General features: G+C 43.8%; 1 protein-coding gene across 1 annotated transcript in view; it reads right to left on the bottom strand.

The window, feature by feature from the left end:
• Nucleotides 1-13,051, bottom strand: part of ARHGAP17 (Rho GTPase activating protein 17) — a 177,795-nt gene extending 164,744 nt beyond the window's left edge. The window contains exon 1 of the mRNA XM_050773405.1: nucleotides 13,042-13,051. The gene's annotated coding sequence lies outside the window, so the exon portion shown is untranslated. The remainder of the gene's footprint in view (nucleotides 1-13,041) is intronic.
• Between the last annotated feature and the right edge of the window lie 1,529 nt (nucleotides 13,052-14,580).

Raw genomic sequence — 14,580 nt, 5'->3', positions numbered from 1 at the left:
CAGGCTCCCTTCCAAACTAGGTCAGCACATTTGGACTTTGACAAGCTCATCCCCATAAAAAACAGGTTGTAAATGATCATTAAGTTCTCAGTCCAATTTACAAGGACTCATTTAGCTCACAGATTATCTAAGAGACGGCCCTGGCAGGGGCCTATTGAGTTTTCGGAGCCACTCAGAAAATTAGTGAAAAAAGATCTAGGAGGTAACGGTGGTTCTTAACCAGAGCTACACGACAATCGTGGGGCCTCTGAAAATAATACAGGTGAAGGCACTGACATGAAATGGCCAGAAAACAGGACTCGATAGAAGCAGAATCTATAGAGGCAGAAAGTAGATGAGTGGTTGGCTATGAAGCTGGGGGATTAGGAACAGGGATTAACTTTAGAAGGGGCAAGAGGGCTCTTATTTGAGGTAATGAAAATGTTCTGCCATTGGAGAGTGGTGCTGGTTATATAACTCTGTAAATTTACTAAGAATCATTTTGTACACTTAAAATGGGAACATTTTCGAAATAGGTCAGATGCAGAAAGATGTATACCCCATGTTCTCATTCATATGTGGGAGCTAAAAACAACAAAGCTCCTAGAAGTGCAGTAGAATTGTGGTTATTGGAGGCTGGGAAGAGTGGGGTGGAGGAGAGGATGGGGAAAGTCACAGCTAGATGGGAGGCGTAAGTTCTAATGTTCTGTAGCACTGTAGGATGTATAGGGTTAGCAAAAATTTAGTGTATATTTTCAAAAACTAGAAGAGGATTTTCATTGTCCACAACACAAAGAAATGATAAACGTTCAGGTGATAGACATGATAATTACCCTGATTTGATCATTACGCATTGTGAACATGTATCAAAATATCACTCTGTATCCCATAAATATGTACAAGTATTACCTGTCAAGTAAAAATAAAAGGGAAAAATGGGCGAATTTTACGACCTATAAAACATACCTCATAAAGTTGTCCAAAAAGCCCAATAATACGGATGCCTGGACCCCAACTCAGAACAAATGAATCAGAACCTCTGAGGGTGGGGCCTCGCATATTTTTTCTTTAAAGTTCCTCAGGAGATTCCCAAGCGCAGCAAGCATTGAGAACCACTGCAAGGAGAAGGCTCAGGTAGCAACAGCTGGCAGGTGGCGGAGTGAGTAGCGGGACAGACTGGAAGGGTAGCGGCCTTAACGCACTGCAGCATGGCAGCACCATAGTCTCCGGGGTCCCTGTGCCCTAGGCCATAAATGCCGTGATTCTAGGGCTGCCCGGAAGGAGCTCTGATGTGCATGATTTACAATTGGCTTTATTCTCTTGCCCTCAGGCAGAATAAACTCAGTGATAAGAAATAGGGTGATAAGAAATGACTCTGGAGGCTGGGCGAGGTGGCTCACACCTGTAATCCTAGGACTTTGGGAGGCTGAGGCAGGCTACCTGAGTTCAGGAGTTGCAGACCAGCCTAGGCAACATAGTGAAACTCTATCTCTACTAAAAATACAAAAATTAGCCAGGCGTGGTGGCGCACACCTATAATCCCAGCTACTCAGGAGGCTGAAGCAGGAGAATTGCTAGAACCCGGGAGGTGGAGATTGCAGTGAGCCGAGTTTGCACCACTGCACTCCAGCCTGGGTGACAGAGCAAGACTCCATCTCAAAAAAAAAGAAAAAAAAAAGAAATGGCTCTGAAGTCAAATCAGACTCTGAATTGCAGGCCTGGATGTTCACAGGTGCACCTTACTAAGCAACATTTCCTCCACTGTGAAATGGGAATAATCACAGCCATAAAATAATAATAATAATATCGTCACCAGAGTGGTTGTTTAGGGACACCATCTTATGTACTTCATTCAACGTGTTTGGTGGCACCTAGTGAGGGTTCATGGTGTGTTAACTGTTCTGAGAATTACAACAAATAATAACAACCTTCGGATAAATCCCAAGTCTTATGTAAAAATGACCTTTCCAAACTTATCAAGCTGTTCTAGCTTGTCTCTGGAAGAAGTGACAGTCAAGCCTGGACCACACAAAGACAAAAAGCGAGTCAGACTTAGAGCAGGAGCAGGGCAGGACGTTCAATGAAAACACAGGACTGGTTGTGATAACACCGTGTGGGGCAGCACCAAAGAGAATCACAGGCAAACAATAAACAGAAACTCAGGCACAGAATATGTGGAGAGTTAGCAAACCCTGCATCAGAAGCTAATGTCTTAAGCTGCTGGGCTTCCCACCACTGCTAAGGAGGCTACAGAAATACCTGCACCAGCGGATCTCAGCTGAGCATTCACAGATGAGCAAAAGCAAGTCCCCAGGTGTAAACCACATATCCTAGGATGGACTTCATCCAAGGTATTGAGGATCTCAGATCTTGGTTAATGTGGCCATTATTTATGGAGCTCCCGCTAAATGTCAAGAAATGGGAAGGAATAAAAAGGAGGGACAAATGACACATAGTTCCTACCTTTGGGAGCTCATGGGAAAGACAAGAGATGTCAACAATCATCCTTGAGGAGAGCACTATGGGGGCACAGACAGAAGAGTGATGAACTGTGTGGCCAGGACAGCAGGGAAACAGTCCAAGTGGACCTCAGATAAGTCAGGACAACCAAAGAGCATGGGGAGAAGGGGTTTGGGGAGGAGTGTGTAATTAGTAGGGCATAGAACGGGGTGGGGCGGGGGTGGCAATGTGGCTGCAAAGAAAGACTTTGCCTGCCATGGAACTAGGGAGCAACAGAGAACCACTGATGGTTTTTCTTTTTTCTTTTTGAGACAGAGTCTTGCTCTCTGCTCTAGGCTGGAGTGCAGTGGTGCGATCGCAGCTCACTGCAACCTCTGCCTCCTGGGTTCAAGCGATTCTCCTGCTTCGGCCTCCTGATAGCTGGGATTACAGGTGCCCACCATCATGTCCAGCTAATTTTTTTGTATTTTTAGTAGAGACGGAGTTTCACTATGTTGGCCAGGTTGGTCTCAAACTCCTGACCTCAGGTGATCTGCCCGCCTCTGCCTCCCAAAGTGCTGGGATTACAGGCATGAGCCGCTGCGCCTGGCCTGATGGTTTTTCAATACTTGAATGGCATCAGGCCTCCAGTCACTCCCACACCATCTGCCTACCCTCTAGTTGATTGCAATATATGAAAATCGGCTTTGTGTTGGGCACCAACTTGGTGCCTTGCAATCTACTAGGACCTTTATATACTGTGGCTGATGGATCCATCCATTAATGGAGTGATTGCTTGGCAGGTAAAACTCACTACCCTGCTGAGATCTGAAACACATGTGGAAAAAAGCCAGCTACATGGAGTGTACACATAGGATACTCTGTGTGTGACCTTCAATAACATGTAAAACTCAGCCATGGGAACAGAGACAAGAACAAGGCTTGCTGGGGCAGAACGGTGAAGGTGAATCTCAAAGGGGACAAGGAACTTTTTGGATGATGGAAAGGTTCACTATCTTCCTTAGGGTAGTGCTTATGTGCAGGTGTAGACATTTGCCAAAACCCACTGATTTGTACTCTTAAGATGGGTGTGCTCCACAGTGTAAATTTTTACCTCCATTTAACAAAGTAATTGTGGCATGAAAATCACAAGATGCAGAACACATATGAACTGTATGGTGCCACTTAGAAAAAATGAAAGGTAATGTTTTTCTTAACACATACGCTCACACTCACACTCAGGGAAAAGCATCTGGGGTTCCCCGTACTGAGCAGCTGTCCTGGTGGCTGGGTGGCAGGTGCTGCATGTGGCACAGGGGAAAGTCACTAATGCAGAGGGAGAGGGCGCCAACCCTGAGGGTGGGAAGGTATGGGGATGAGCAGAGGCCCATGGGCACCAGTCTGGCCCTAGTGACGCCCCAGGTCTGTGCATTGCCAGGCAGCGTCCCGCCCTTTGTGAGCCTCTGAGCAGGCGCTGCCTAGCAACGCCTCATTGTGAATGTCTGTTTTAAAGACAGGGCGTCTGCCAGGCATGGTGGCTCACGCATGAAATCCCAGCACTTTGGGAGGCTGAGGAGGGTGGATCACAAGGTCAGGAGTTCAAGACCAGCCTGGCCAACATAGTGAAACACCGTCTCTACTGAAAATATAAAAATTAGCTGGGCATGGTGGTGTGTGCCTGTAGTTCCAGCTACTCGGGAGGTGAGGCAGGAGACTCGCTTGAACCCGGGAGGCAGAAGTTGCAGGGAGCCGAGATCGTGCCACTGCCCTCCAGCTTGGGCGACAGAGTGTGAGACTTCTTCTCAAAAAAAAGAAAAAAAATTTAAAAAAGAAACAAGGCCTCCCTGACTTGCCCAGACTGGATGCGAATCCCAGTGCACTGGATGCTTTTCACGAAGGACAGCAGGTCAGTTCTAAGACCCATCAATGTCTTCCTGGTTTGGGGGCCCTGGCTCTGGCTTAGGCCATTCCATGGGGCAAGTGGGCAAAAATGTGACTTCCTTCATCAGCCACATCTCAAATGTGCTGATACAGGGAACAGATAAGGGGGAAGAGTTCCCTAATTGTGAAATCAAGGACACTGATGCGTGTGTGGTCTTCATAGAACCACTGAATGAGACACTTCAACATAGTCAAACTGCACCTATGGCCAAGCCTAGAACTGCAGATCCAATTATGGAACTAGAAACTGAGGTATCTCAACTGAAAGGAAACAACAACAGTCTTGAGGCAGAAATAAAATATCAAAAGATAACTGAAGAGCAGTTGCACAGTAAGATGCAACTGCTTCGTTCTTTACAAGACCAGAAACAGGAAATGGATGATTTTAAATGCCAGCAAGAGCAAATGAGTATCACACACACCCAGGGTTTTTCAGCCAAAGATGAAGAAATGAAGAATTTGCAAAATACAAAGCAACAAATCAAAACCCACCTGCGTGGAAAACAAGATGACATTGAAAGAGACCATGATGTTTTTCAAACGACAGAAGCTGAGTGTCTTCATACAGAAAACAGAACTGAAAAGCCTGATTCATCTAAATTGGAAACTGAAAGATTAGTGAAAAGAACCAAAGAACAAGAACTGGAGATTAAAGTTTTACATGACAAGAATACGACTTTAACTAAACAGACGGTTCAGCCGTCCATCAATGAGGTGGGCAAACTCACTCACATCATCCGGCAGGAAGATGTGGAGGTGCCCGGCCTTCAGGCTAGAACGGCTTCAGCCTCTTACACCCAAGGTGTTGCTCACCTTCAGCAGCAACTGCAAGCACCTGCTTTGGCAACAGAAGAACTATCCGCTGTTTGGAAAGAGGCGGCCAGGGAAAACAGCTATCTAGAAAGAGAGTATCACCACGGAATGGATGTAAGTGCTGACAACAAAGGAGGCCTGTGTGAGCTGCAAGAGGAAAATAAAAAATCACCCACTAGTAGTGGTCAGGAGAGGCTTATAGACAACGTTCTGAAGTCATCACATCTCAATCAAGAAAAAGATACTGAAATAGATGCATTGAGTCAGAAATGTCAGCCTTTAGCGACAATTCTGCAAACATCCAGCACTGGTCATGACATTGGAACTCTTACTAACAATCAGTATGAGGAGCTTCCACAAGAACCCGGTATCTTAAAACAGCCAGTGAAGAAAGTGGAAGCATGGAAAGAGCAGCTGGTGACCACAGTGCAAAATATGCAGCAGGGGGCAGCCCAACCCCAAGAAGAACTTTGCCAACTTCAGGCAAAGCTTTCAATCGACAGTGATGACGATTCTCAGTGTCAGATGAACCACAGCGATCTGATCCAAAAACACGAAGGGAGTGAAACTCAACTCAAAAACCTGGGGCAGGAGTCAGCACACACGCAGCACAACATCAGGCAGCTCTGTGATGGCGAGGACAGTCTCTTCCCACAGCTGGATATTCTACCCCAGCTCCCCACAGAAGCAATTTCTTCACACGCTGCAGAATCTCTTCATGCAAGTGAGTCTGCTCTATCGAGTGAGTCTTCTAAATTGCTCCAGCAAGAGATCGAGAAGCTGAGAAAATCACTGCAGGAAAAAGATGCAACCATTAGATTCCTCCAAGGAGACAATCAGAGACTGTCTGATTCCATTGCTGCCACCTCAGAACAAGAAAGAAAAGAATACGAGCAAATGCATTCAGAAATTCAGCAGCTGAGGGAGAAACAAAATGTCTTAGACAGGTTACTTTGGGGAAAAAACCTTTTCATCAGAACCAAAAATAGTCTGATACATTCGTTGAGAGAAAATCTCACCGAAAAAACGAATAAAAATGAACTTTTGAAGCAGGCAGTGAGAAATCTGAGGAAGAGAATATCAGTTCTAGAAATGGATACGGGTAAACTAAAACAGGACAATGAAAAAATCGCAGAAACGTCCAGGGAAAAGAAAATAGAATATCAGAAGCAACAAATCAAAGAACTTGAAAAACAAAATGTGGTCTTGCAGGAAAGGCTGGATAATTTCCAAAGGAAATGCATACAGTTAATCAGCAGCACAGAAGGAAAAGTGGACAAACTCCTAATGAGAAACCTCTTCATTAGTTATCTCCACACACCGAAACACGAACAACGTGAAGTGTTACAAGCCATGGGAAGCCTCCTGGGTATCCCAAGGGAGGAAATGGAGCCAATGTTTCAGGAAGAGCATGGCATTGCTACCAGCTGGACAACGGGGTGGCTTGAAGGAGGATCAAAAAGGGTCCCCAAAACACCACGGGGGCTGAATCAGCAATCTGCCCTTGACGGTTCTTTTTCAGAACTTTTTGTTAAATTTCTTAAAACAGAATCTCTTCCATCTACTCTTCCAACAAGTCTTCCTCCTCATAATTCTCCAGGAAAGATACAACTTACTAAAAATGTGCATCAAAGTTTAGGAACCACCCCAGCATCCGTACCCAGAGAAGCAGATGCCAATCCCTGCTCCTCTGCTGTCTCTTAGGAGCCTGGTTGGACTTGCTGGGGCATCATCTGTCACATGCTGCTGCAGAGGCTTTGCCCGCATCTGCACCTCCGCTGATGTCACCTGACCAGAGTGCAGGAGCTGGGCTGAAAGGCTGTCAAAGCAACAGATGATTCTCAGAGACCATGAAAGATCAAGACATGCTGTATATCTACTTTATCACTAATGGTCTTTTGGAAACAGTCATTTCATTTTCAGTCATACTTTCTTTAAATTTAATAAAATTATTCCCAGGAAAATTTTTCAGAGTCTCTGAAGGCCTGGCTGGGCACGGTAGCTCACGCCTGTAATCCCAGCACTTTTGGAGACCGAGATGGGTAGATCACCGGAGGTCAGGAGTTCAAGACCAGCCTGGCCAACATAGTAAAACCCCGTCTTTACTAAAAATACAAAAATTAGCTGTATGGTGGTGTATGCCTGTAATCCCAGGTACTCGGGAAAGTCGAGGCAGGAGAATTGCTTGAACCTGGGAGGCAGAGGTGAGCCGAGATCATGCCACTGCACTCCAGCCTGGGCGACAGAGCGAGACTCCATCTCAAAAGAAAAAAAAAAAAAAAAAAGAGTCTCTTTCAAGAACTGTAAAGGTATTCGCACAAGTTCACACTATGGTTGCTTCTTGTGAGGCTGGGTGTTGGCCAGACTGAGGTTGTGTTTGAGGGATAGTTAAAATCGTTTTATAATGCTTTCAGATTTTTATAAGGAGCAGGTATTTTTGTATGCCTTGGGTAATTAAAATATTTACGTGTGTTAAGGATCAAATATTGTAAAATATACGAGTGTATAGTTGGTATGTAAGAAAAATAGATGAACAGCAGAAAAGCATAAGTTGTATAAAAATTAAAAAATTTAAAGTTCAGCATACAGTGACTGACACCTGTAATTCCAGCACTTTGGGAGGCTGAGGAGGGTGGATAGCTTGAGCCCAGGATTTCAAGAACAGTCTGCACAACATGGAGAAACGCTGTCTCTAAAACAAATAGAAAAAATAGCTGTGTGTGCTGGTGGGCACCTGTAGTCCCAGCTACTCAGGAGGCTGAGGTGGGAGGGTCAAATGAGCCTGGGAGGTCTGGGTTCCAAGAGCTGTGATCACAACACTGCAATCCAGCCTGGGCAACCACGGTGACAGCTTGTCTCAAGAAACAAAGAAAAAAAAAGTAAAAGTTCTGTTTTTTGGCTATGTCCTACTCTTTTCCATTTCCCAGAAAACTATTATTAATCTGTTTTTCCAGATCTCTTAAAAATACGTGCATGTATTAATGATCACATATTCTCTGATACGCTTTCTAAAAAAAATCACTATACTTTGTAGATCTCTCAAAATGTGAATGACTCCATTTTATTCCTTTTAAAAATAGAAGTTCGTCCTTTAGATATTCTCCAATTTATTTCAACAGCTCCTATAGTTTGTGCCCCAAATGCTATCAAACGTCCATGGTCAACTCCCTTGAGATCAATTTCCTTAAGGGCCCCTCCAAATCTTTATCACTTTCCTCAGCCATGATCATGCCTTCTACCCTCTCGAAGACATTAAAGACCAGCAGTCAAGACCCGCATGCCCCCTGCCTATATCCCACCGTCCTCTTATCATTCATCTCTACTCCTTGCCTTTGTTTCAGAGGAAAGGGATCCAGCTTTGCAGTTGAAGGCTAACAGTCCCCTGGGCATTATCCATTCAGACTTCTTCAAAGACCTCATTCTACTGATCTCCCAATCTGCTTTGTCTTTAATCTGTCTTTGTCCGTAACCACACAAGTAGGCCCATTTTTCCTGGCACATCACATTCTCCTTTCTGCTTCTCCAGCAACCAACCACTTTATCTGTCTACCTTTCACAGCCAAGCCTCTGAAAAAATTCATCACTCCTATCATGATCTCGTTCATTGACTTGTTTTTGAAAACTCTACAAAATCTTGTCTCACTCATGCCCCAGCTATTTTCTGTTAAATCCAATGCATACTCTTTGTTCGCTTAACCTTTCCGTAGTGCCTAATAAATATGAAACACCACATCTTCATTCTTTACATTTTCTCTGCATTTTTCATTTTGAATGATACCACTCTCCCCAGATTCCCCTCCTAATGTTAGAACTTTCTTTTTTAGTCTCTTTGTGGCTTCTTGTTCTGACACTTTTTTTTTTTTTTTTTTTTTTTAGAAACGGAGTTTCGCTGTTATTGCCCAGGCTGGAGTGCAGCGGTGCAATCTTGGCTCACTGCAACCTCCGCCTCCCGGGTTCAAGCAATTCTCCTGCCTCAACCTCCTGGGTAGCTGGGACTACAGGTGCCCACCACCATGCCTGGCTAATTTTTTGTATTTTTAATAGAGATGGGGTTTCACCATGTTGGTCAGGCTGGTCTTGAACTCCTGACCTCTGGACCTCAGGTGATCCACCCGCCTCGGCCTCCCAAAGTATTGGGATTACAGGCGTGAGCCACCGTGCCTGGCTGTTCTGACACTTCTTAAATGTGAATATTCTCCAAGGTACCATCATCAGCTAACAGGATCTTCTTACTCTGCCTGCAGTCTCAGGATAAACTTATCCACTCCCATGATTCAACTAGTATGCCAATGACTTCTGTATGTCTATGTCTAACCTCATCCTTCTCCTGATTCCACACTGGTTTATCTAATTGTCTGCTGCATACTTCTATCAGGATATCCATGGGCTTCTCAAAATCAACATGTCTAAAAAGAAACTCAATATATTACATTACATCCTTATCACACAAGGATAAGCCCTCAGAATCATGATTGATCTCTCTCTCACACCCACTGCACATCCAATGAACCAACAGATATTTTCTAATTTCTTTCCCTTTTTCTCCTGTTCCCATGGCAGTGGTCCATTCCTTCCTGTCCAGCTGCTCCCTGCTGATCTTGCTGGTTCCACCACTGGCCCCACCTTGAGTCTGTTCTTCACACTGCTGTGAGGGTCCACTTCCTAGGATGAAAATCTGATAATGCTACTTCCCTGCTTAAAATTATATTAAGTTCCCACTGCCTGGAGTCCAACTTTAACAGGATATTTGAGGCCTTGCCTTTTTATCCTTAGTCTTTACTAGTGACCGACAGACTGGTCTCCCCTCAGCCACATCTGACAGGTTCTTTCTTTTTTTCTCACTTTTTTTTGAGACAGATTCTCTCTCTATCACCCAACCAGGAAAGTGGCATGATTTTGGCTCACTGCAACCTCTACTTCCTAGGTTTAAGTGATTCTCGTGCCTTAGCCTTCCAAGTAGATGGGACTACAGGCATACGCCACTATGCCTGACTGATTTTTCTATTTTTAGTAGAGAAAAGGTTTTACCATATTGCCCAGGCTGGTTTTGAACTCCTGGCTTCAAGTGAACCGCCCGCCTCAGCCTCCCAAGTGCTGGAGGATTACAGGCGTGCCACCGTGCCAGGCCTGAAAATTTACTGACAGGTTCTTAATAGATATTTGTTGACTGGAATTGGTAATTGAATAATGAAATTCATAACTAAACAATTCCGTAACAATTAAATAAACAAATGACACACATAGAAAACTCATATAAAGAAATACAAATATAAGGACACATTCATTTCCACCTTAATGAAAAAAATTTAAATAGCTAGCAAATTTTTAAAACATACGTAAGCAACTAAGGTGGTGGCAAAAGGCGATACTCATCATGTCACATATAATGACATGCATTATAGTGCAGCATCACTTTCTGGAGAATAAATTAAATGACAGCATTATCATCGCAGGAAATTTGGAATTACTGTCAAAAATAAATATTAATTTCCTATAAATGTAGGAATTCTAAATTCTACAGAATTCATTGGAAAAAAATAATTTAGGGTAGAACAGATATAATTGTAACAATGTTGACTACCACATCAAACAGAAGTGACAGCTAGATGACCAAAGGGATAAACCCAGTTCAAACCAGCAAAGCCAGCTGGATGACAATTATGAGTGCAGGTGAGAAACAATGAGCACCTGATGAAGGTAACAGGAAGGACGGCCACTGAGGAGAGACCAAGTCAAAAGACAACCAAGGAGGCAGCACTGCCAGATCACAGTGATAGCCAGGGTACAGAAGACAGAGAAGAGGCCGGGCACAGTGGTTCATACTTACAATCCCAGCACTTTGGGAGGCCAAGGGGGGCAGATCATGAAGTCAACAGATCTAAACCATCCGGGCCAACACGGTGAAATCCTGTCTCTACTAAAAATACAAAAATTAGCTGGGCGTGGTGGTGTGCGCCTGTAATCCCAGCTACTTGGGAGGCTAAGGCAGGAGAATTGTTTGAACCTAGGAGGTGGAGGTTACAGTGAGCCAAGATCGCACCATAGAACTCCAGCCTGGTGACAGAGCAAGACTCTGTCTCAAAAAAAAAAAAAAAAAAAAAAAAAGGAGAAACAGGGGGATTGCCAAGTGAATGGTAACATGAGGGCATTCAATTCCCTAGGGCAGGGGTCAGCATACCTCTTATTAAGGGCCAGAGAGTAAATATTATAGGACCTGTGAGCTGTATAGATCACTATTCCAACTATGCAACCCTGTTGCTGTAGTGTGTGGCTGTGTTCCAATAAACCTTTTGTATAAAACATGCGATGGGCTAGATTTACCCTGCAGGCCAAAGACTTACGGACTAGAGGACAGAGGTAAGTGAAGACAATTTGAGGATGAAGTTCATGGATTCAATTTCATTTTATTTTGAATATTTTTTATAATAAAATGAAAGAATAGAGATGAAATCTCCCTATGTTGCTCAGGCTGGTTTTGAACTCCTGGGCTCAAGGGATTGTCCCACCTGTGAGTTCAAGTTTAGCAGGCCATGTCAGCAGAGACATTCAAGATGGAGATGGCAGCATCACTCTAGGGATGAAGAGATACCAGCACTGAACGCATAGAACACAGTCATCAATCATGAGGGGACAGTTATGGAGCTGAGATGACCCAGGGAAAAGCTCTGAAAAGAGAGGAGACTAAGGACAGCTCTCTGTCCCAATATAAGGACGGATACCCAATGTTACTTCAGATCACTATGGCCCTGGAAAGGTAGAAACATTACAATCTAACCTTTTTAAACTCCTACTTTTTCTATCTATCTATCTATCTGTCTATCTATCTATTATCTATCTATCTATCTATCTATCTATCTATCTATCTATCTATCTATCTATTGAGAGAGGTGGGGTCTCGCTATATTGACCAGGCTAGTCTCAAACTCCTGGCCTCAAGCAATCCTCCCATCTTGGCCTCCCAAAGTGCTAGGACTACAGGCATGAGCCACAGCGCCTGGCCACTAACCTACTTTTAACGAGGGCTCCTGTTTTTAAAGTGGGGCTTTCATTCCCTTTTCCAAGATAAAAACATTGAAAGTTTCAAATTTGTAGGTGAAGAAGGAAATTTCCCACTGGCCAGAAAATGAGGCAGGTCTGAAATAAAGTGACTATCAAGTTGTCTAGGTTTTGTTTGTTTGTATTTTGTTTTTTATGAGACGGACTTTCGCTCTTGTTGCCCAGGCTGGAGTGCAATGGCATGATCTGGGCTCACCGCAACCTCTGCCTCCCGGGTTCAAGAGATTCTCCTGCCTCAGCCTCCCGAGTAGCTGGGATTACAAGCATAAGCCACCATGCCCTGCTAATTTTTTGTATTTTTAGTAGAGACGGGGTTTCTCCATGTTGGTCAGGCTGCTCTCGAACTCCCGATCTCAGGTAATCCACCTGTCTTGGCCTGTCTAGGTTTTCTTATTACGAAATATTTTATATGCAAAAACCATACAGCATATATATGGGGTATATTGAATAATTACAAAACATATGTATCTATCCACATCTCAAGAAGTAATTCATTACCAACAACGCTGACAGCTTTTCATACCATCAGCATTAATCTCCAAATCACAAGTAAAGCAGGCAGCCCGCAACCAGATAAAACCTGCAGATATGTTTTATTTGGCTAATACAACATATCTGCAATGGGTTTCTTTTTTCTTTTTGGTTGCCAATATTTAAATATCAAGAAATCACATGGAAATCAGCATTCTGGAGTATCATCAAAAAGGGAAGATGCGGCTTCACTACTCCCACATTCACCATGGCAACAAGTGGCTAGAACTGAAGAGCAGCTCTCCCCTTTGAATGAACATGTACTCACCAGTTCACTGCAGTCCCCCCATTCCCTACTGTCCTATACCCGCCTCCCACTTATTTATTTTACTGGCCCTTGCACTTGAGTTTGTGACCCCTGCTTATCCAATGTAACTGTGGGTTTCCAACCTTTTAGAATATGGAAAACATTATTTACAGTAAAAAAATTTCACAGACTCTCAATAGGTACTTATACTAAGACAGGTCCACAATCCCTACTCACCATTTTGAAATCCAAAAAGCTCTACAAAATAAGTTTTTTTTTTTTTTTTTTTGTAACTTATTTGGCAACAAAAGTTGACCTGACTTGACACGAAGCTATGTATAATCTTTAGGCATCCATGAAGTGGGAAAATATTCATACATTTTCCTATAGTAACAATAATATGTTTGATTATCAGGGGCTGTCCCAGAGCCCACAGCATTATATAACCACATCACATGTGCATTATTACTTTTAGAAAAATCTGAAACAGTCTGAATTCTGAAACTTATCTGGCCCCAAAACTTCCAGATAAGGGACTGCGAGTCTATTGTACTTTTAATATCTAACTTTAAAGAAAGACACACAGACCAAGCAGACAGGAGTATGATTTTTTTGAGTCAGAGTCTCACTCTGTCACCCAGGCTGGAGTGCAGTGGCGAGATCTTGGCTCAGTGCAACCTCTGCCTCCTGGGTTCAAGCGATTCTTCCGCCTCAGCCTCTGGAGGAGCTGGGACTACAGGTGTCTGCCATCACACCGGCTCATTTTTGTATTTTTAGTAGAGACGGGGTTTTACCATGTTAGCCAGGCTGGTCTCAAACTCCTGACCTCAAGTGATCCGCTCGCCTCGGCCTCCCAAAGTGCTGGGATTACAGAAGTGAGCCACTGCGCCTGGCCGGGAGTAAGATATTTTAAAATGGATTTGTACTTCATTAATTACTATGGCATCTCCAACATCTGAGAAAGGGAAATAGAACGATATAGGCAAAACATCCTGTTGTCTGACAAAAACATGTAAACTATATAACAAGGCCATGAAAGCTTAGATTGAAAAGCTGCAATGACACAGGATTTCTTTCCACCCGTGCTCTATGCAGAGGTTGATGGAATCCACTCAGACTGAAGCAAAGCACACATTACCTACCCCTTCTCAGAAATACTGTTCAGAGTGCCCCTAGAAAAGGCAGAGTGAAGATGAGTGGGAGGAAAAGGACACAATGGAGTGGGTGAGGGATGCAGAATGTTACTGCTGGCAACGTAAGGATAAGGTTTGTGATCATCAAATACAGGAAGGGCTGACTCGAAGTGAGATGAGATTCATTCAATGCAGCAGCAGGAGACTGCTCTGGGATCAGCAGGTAGAGATGCATTTTGACTCTGTGAGAATTTAGTGAGGTAGTGAGTCCTCGACTCCTGGAGAAGGTCATTAGATCTCTGTAATGAGAATTTACAGCTCCTTCAGAATCAGAAACCTGGGTTTGGGTCCACAGCTCTGTCATTTACTAGCTCGATGACCCCTTTAATCTCTGGCATCCTCACTGTTAAATCAGGAATAAATAACATCATGTCTGAGGCT

Source organism: Macaca thibetana, chromosome 20, assembly GCF_024542745.1.
Source record: "Macaca thibetana thibetana isolate TM-01 chromosome 20, ASM2454274v1, whole genome shotgun sequence".
Lineage (NCBI taxonomy): Eukaryota > Metazoa > Chordata > Mammalia > Primates > Cercopithecidae > Macaca > Macaca thibetana.
This window is presented reverse-complemented; position numbering and strand designations above follow the sequence as displayed.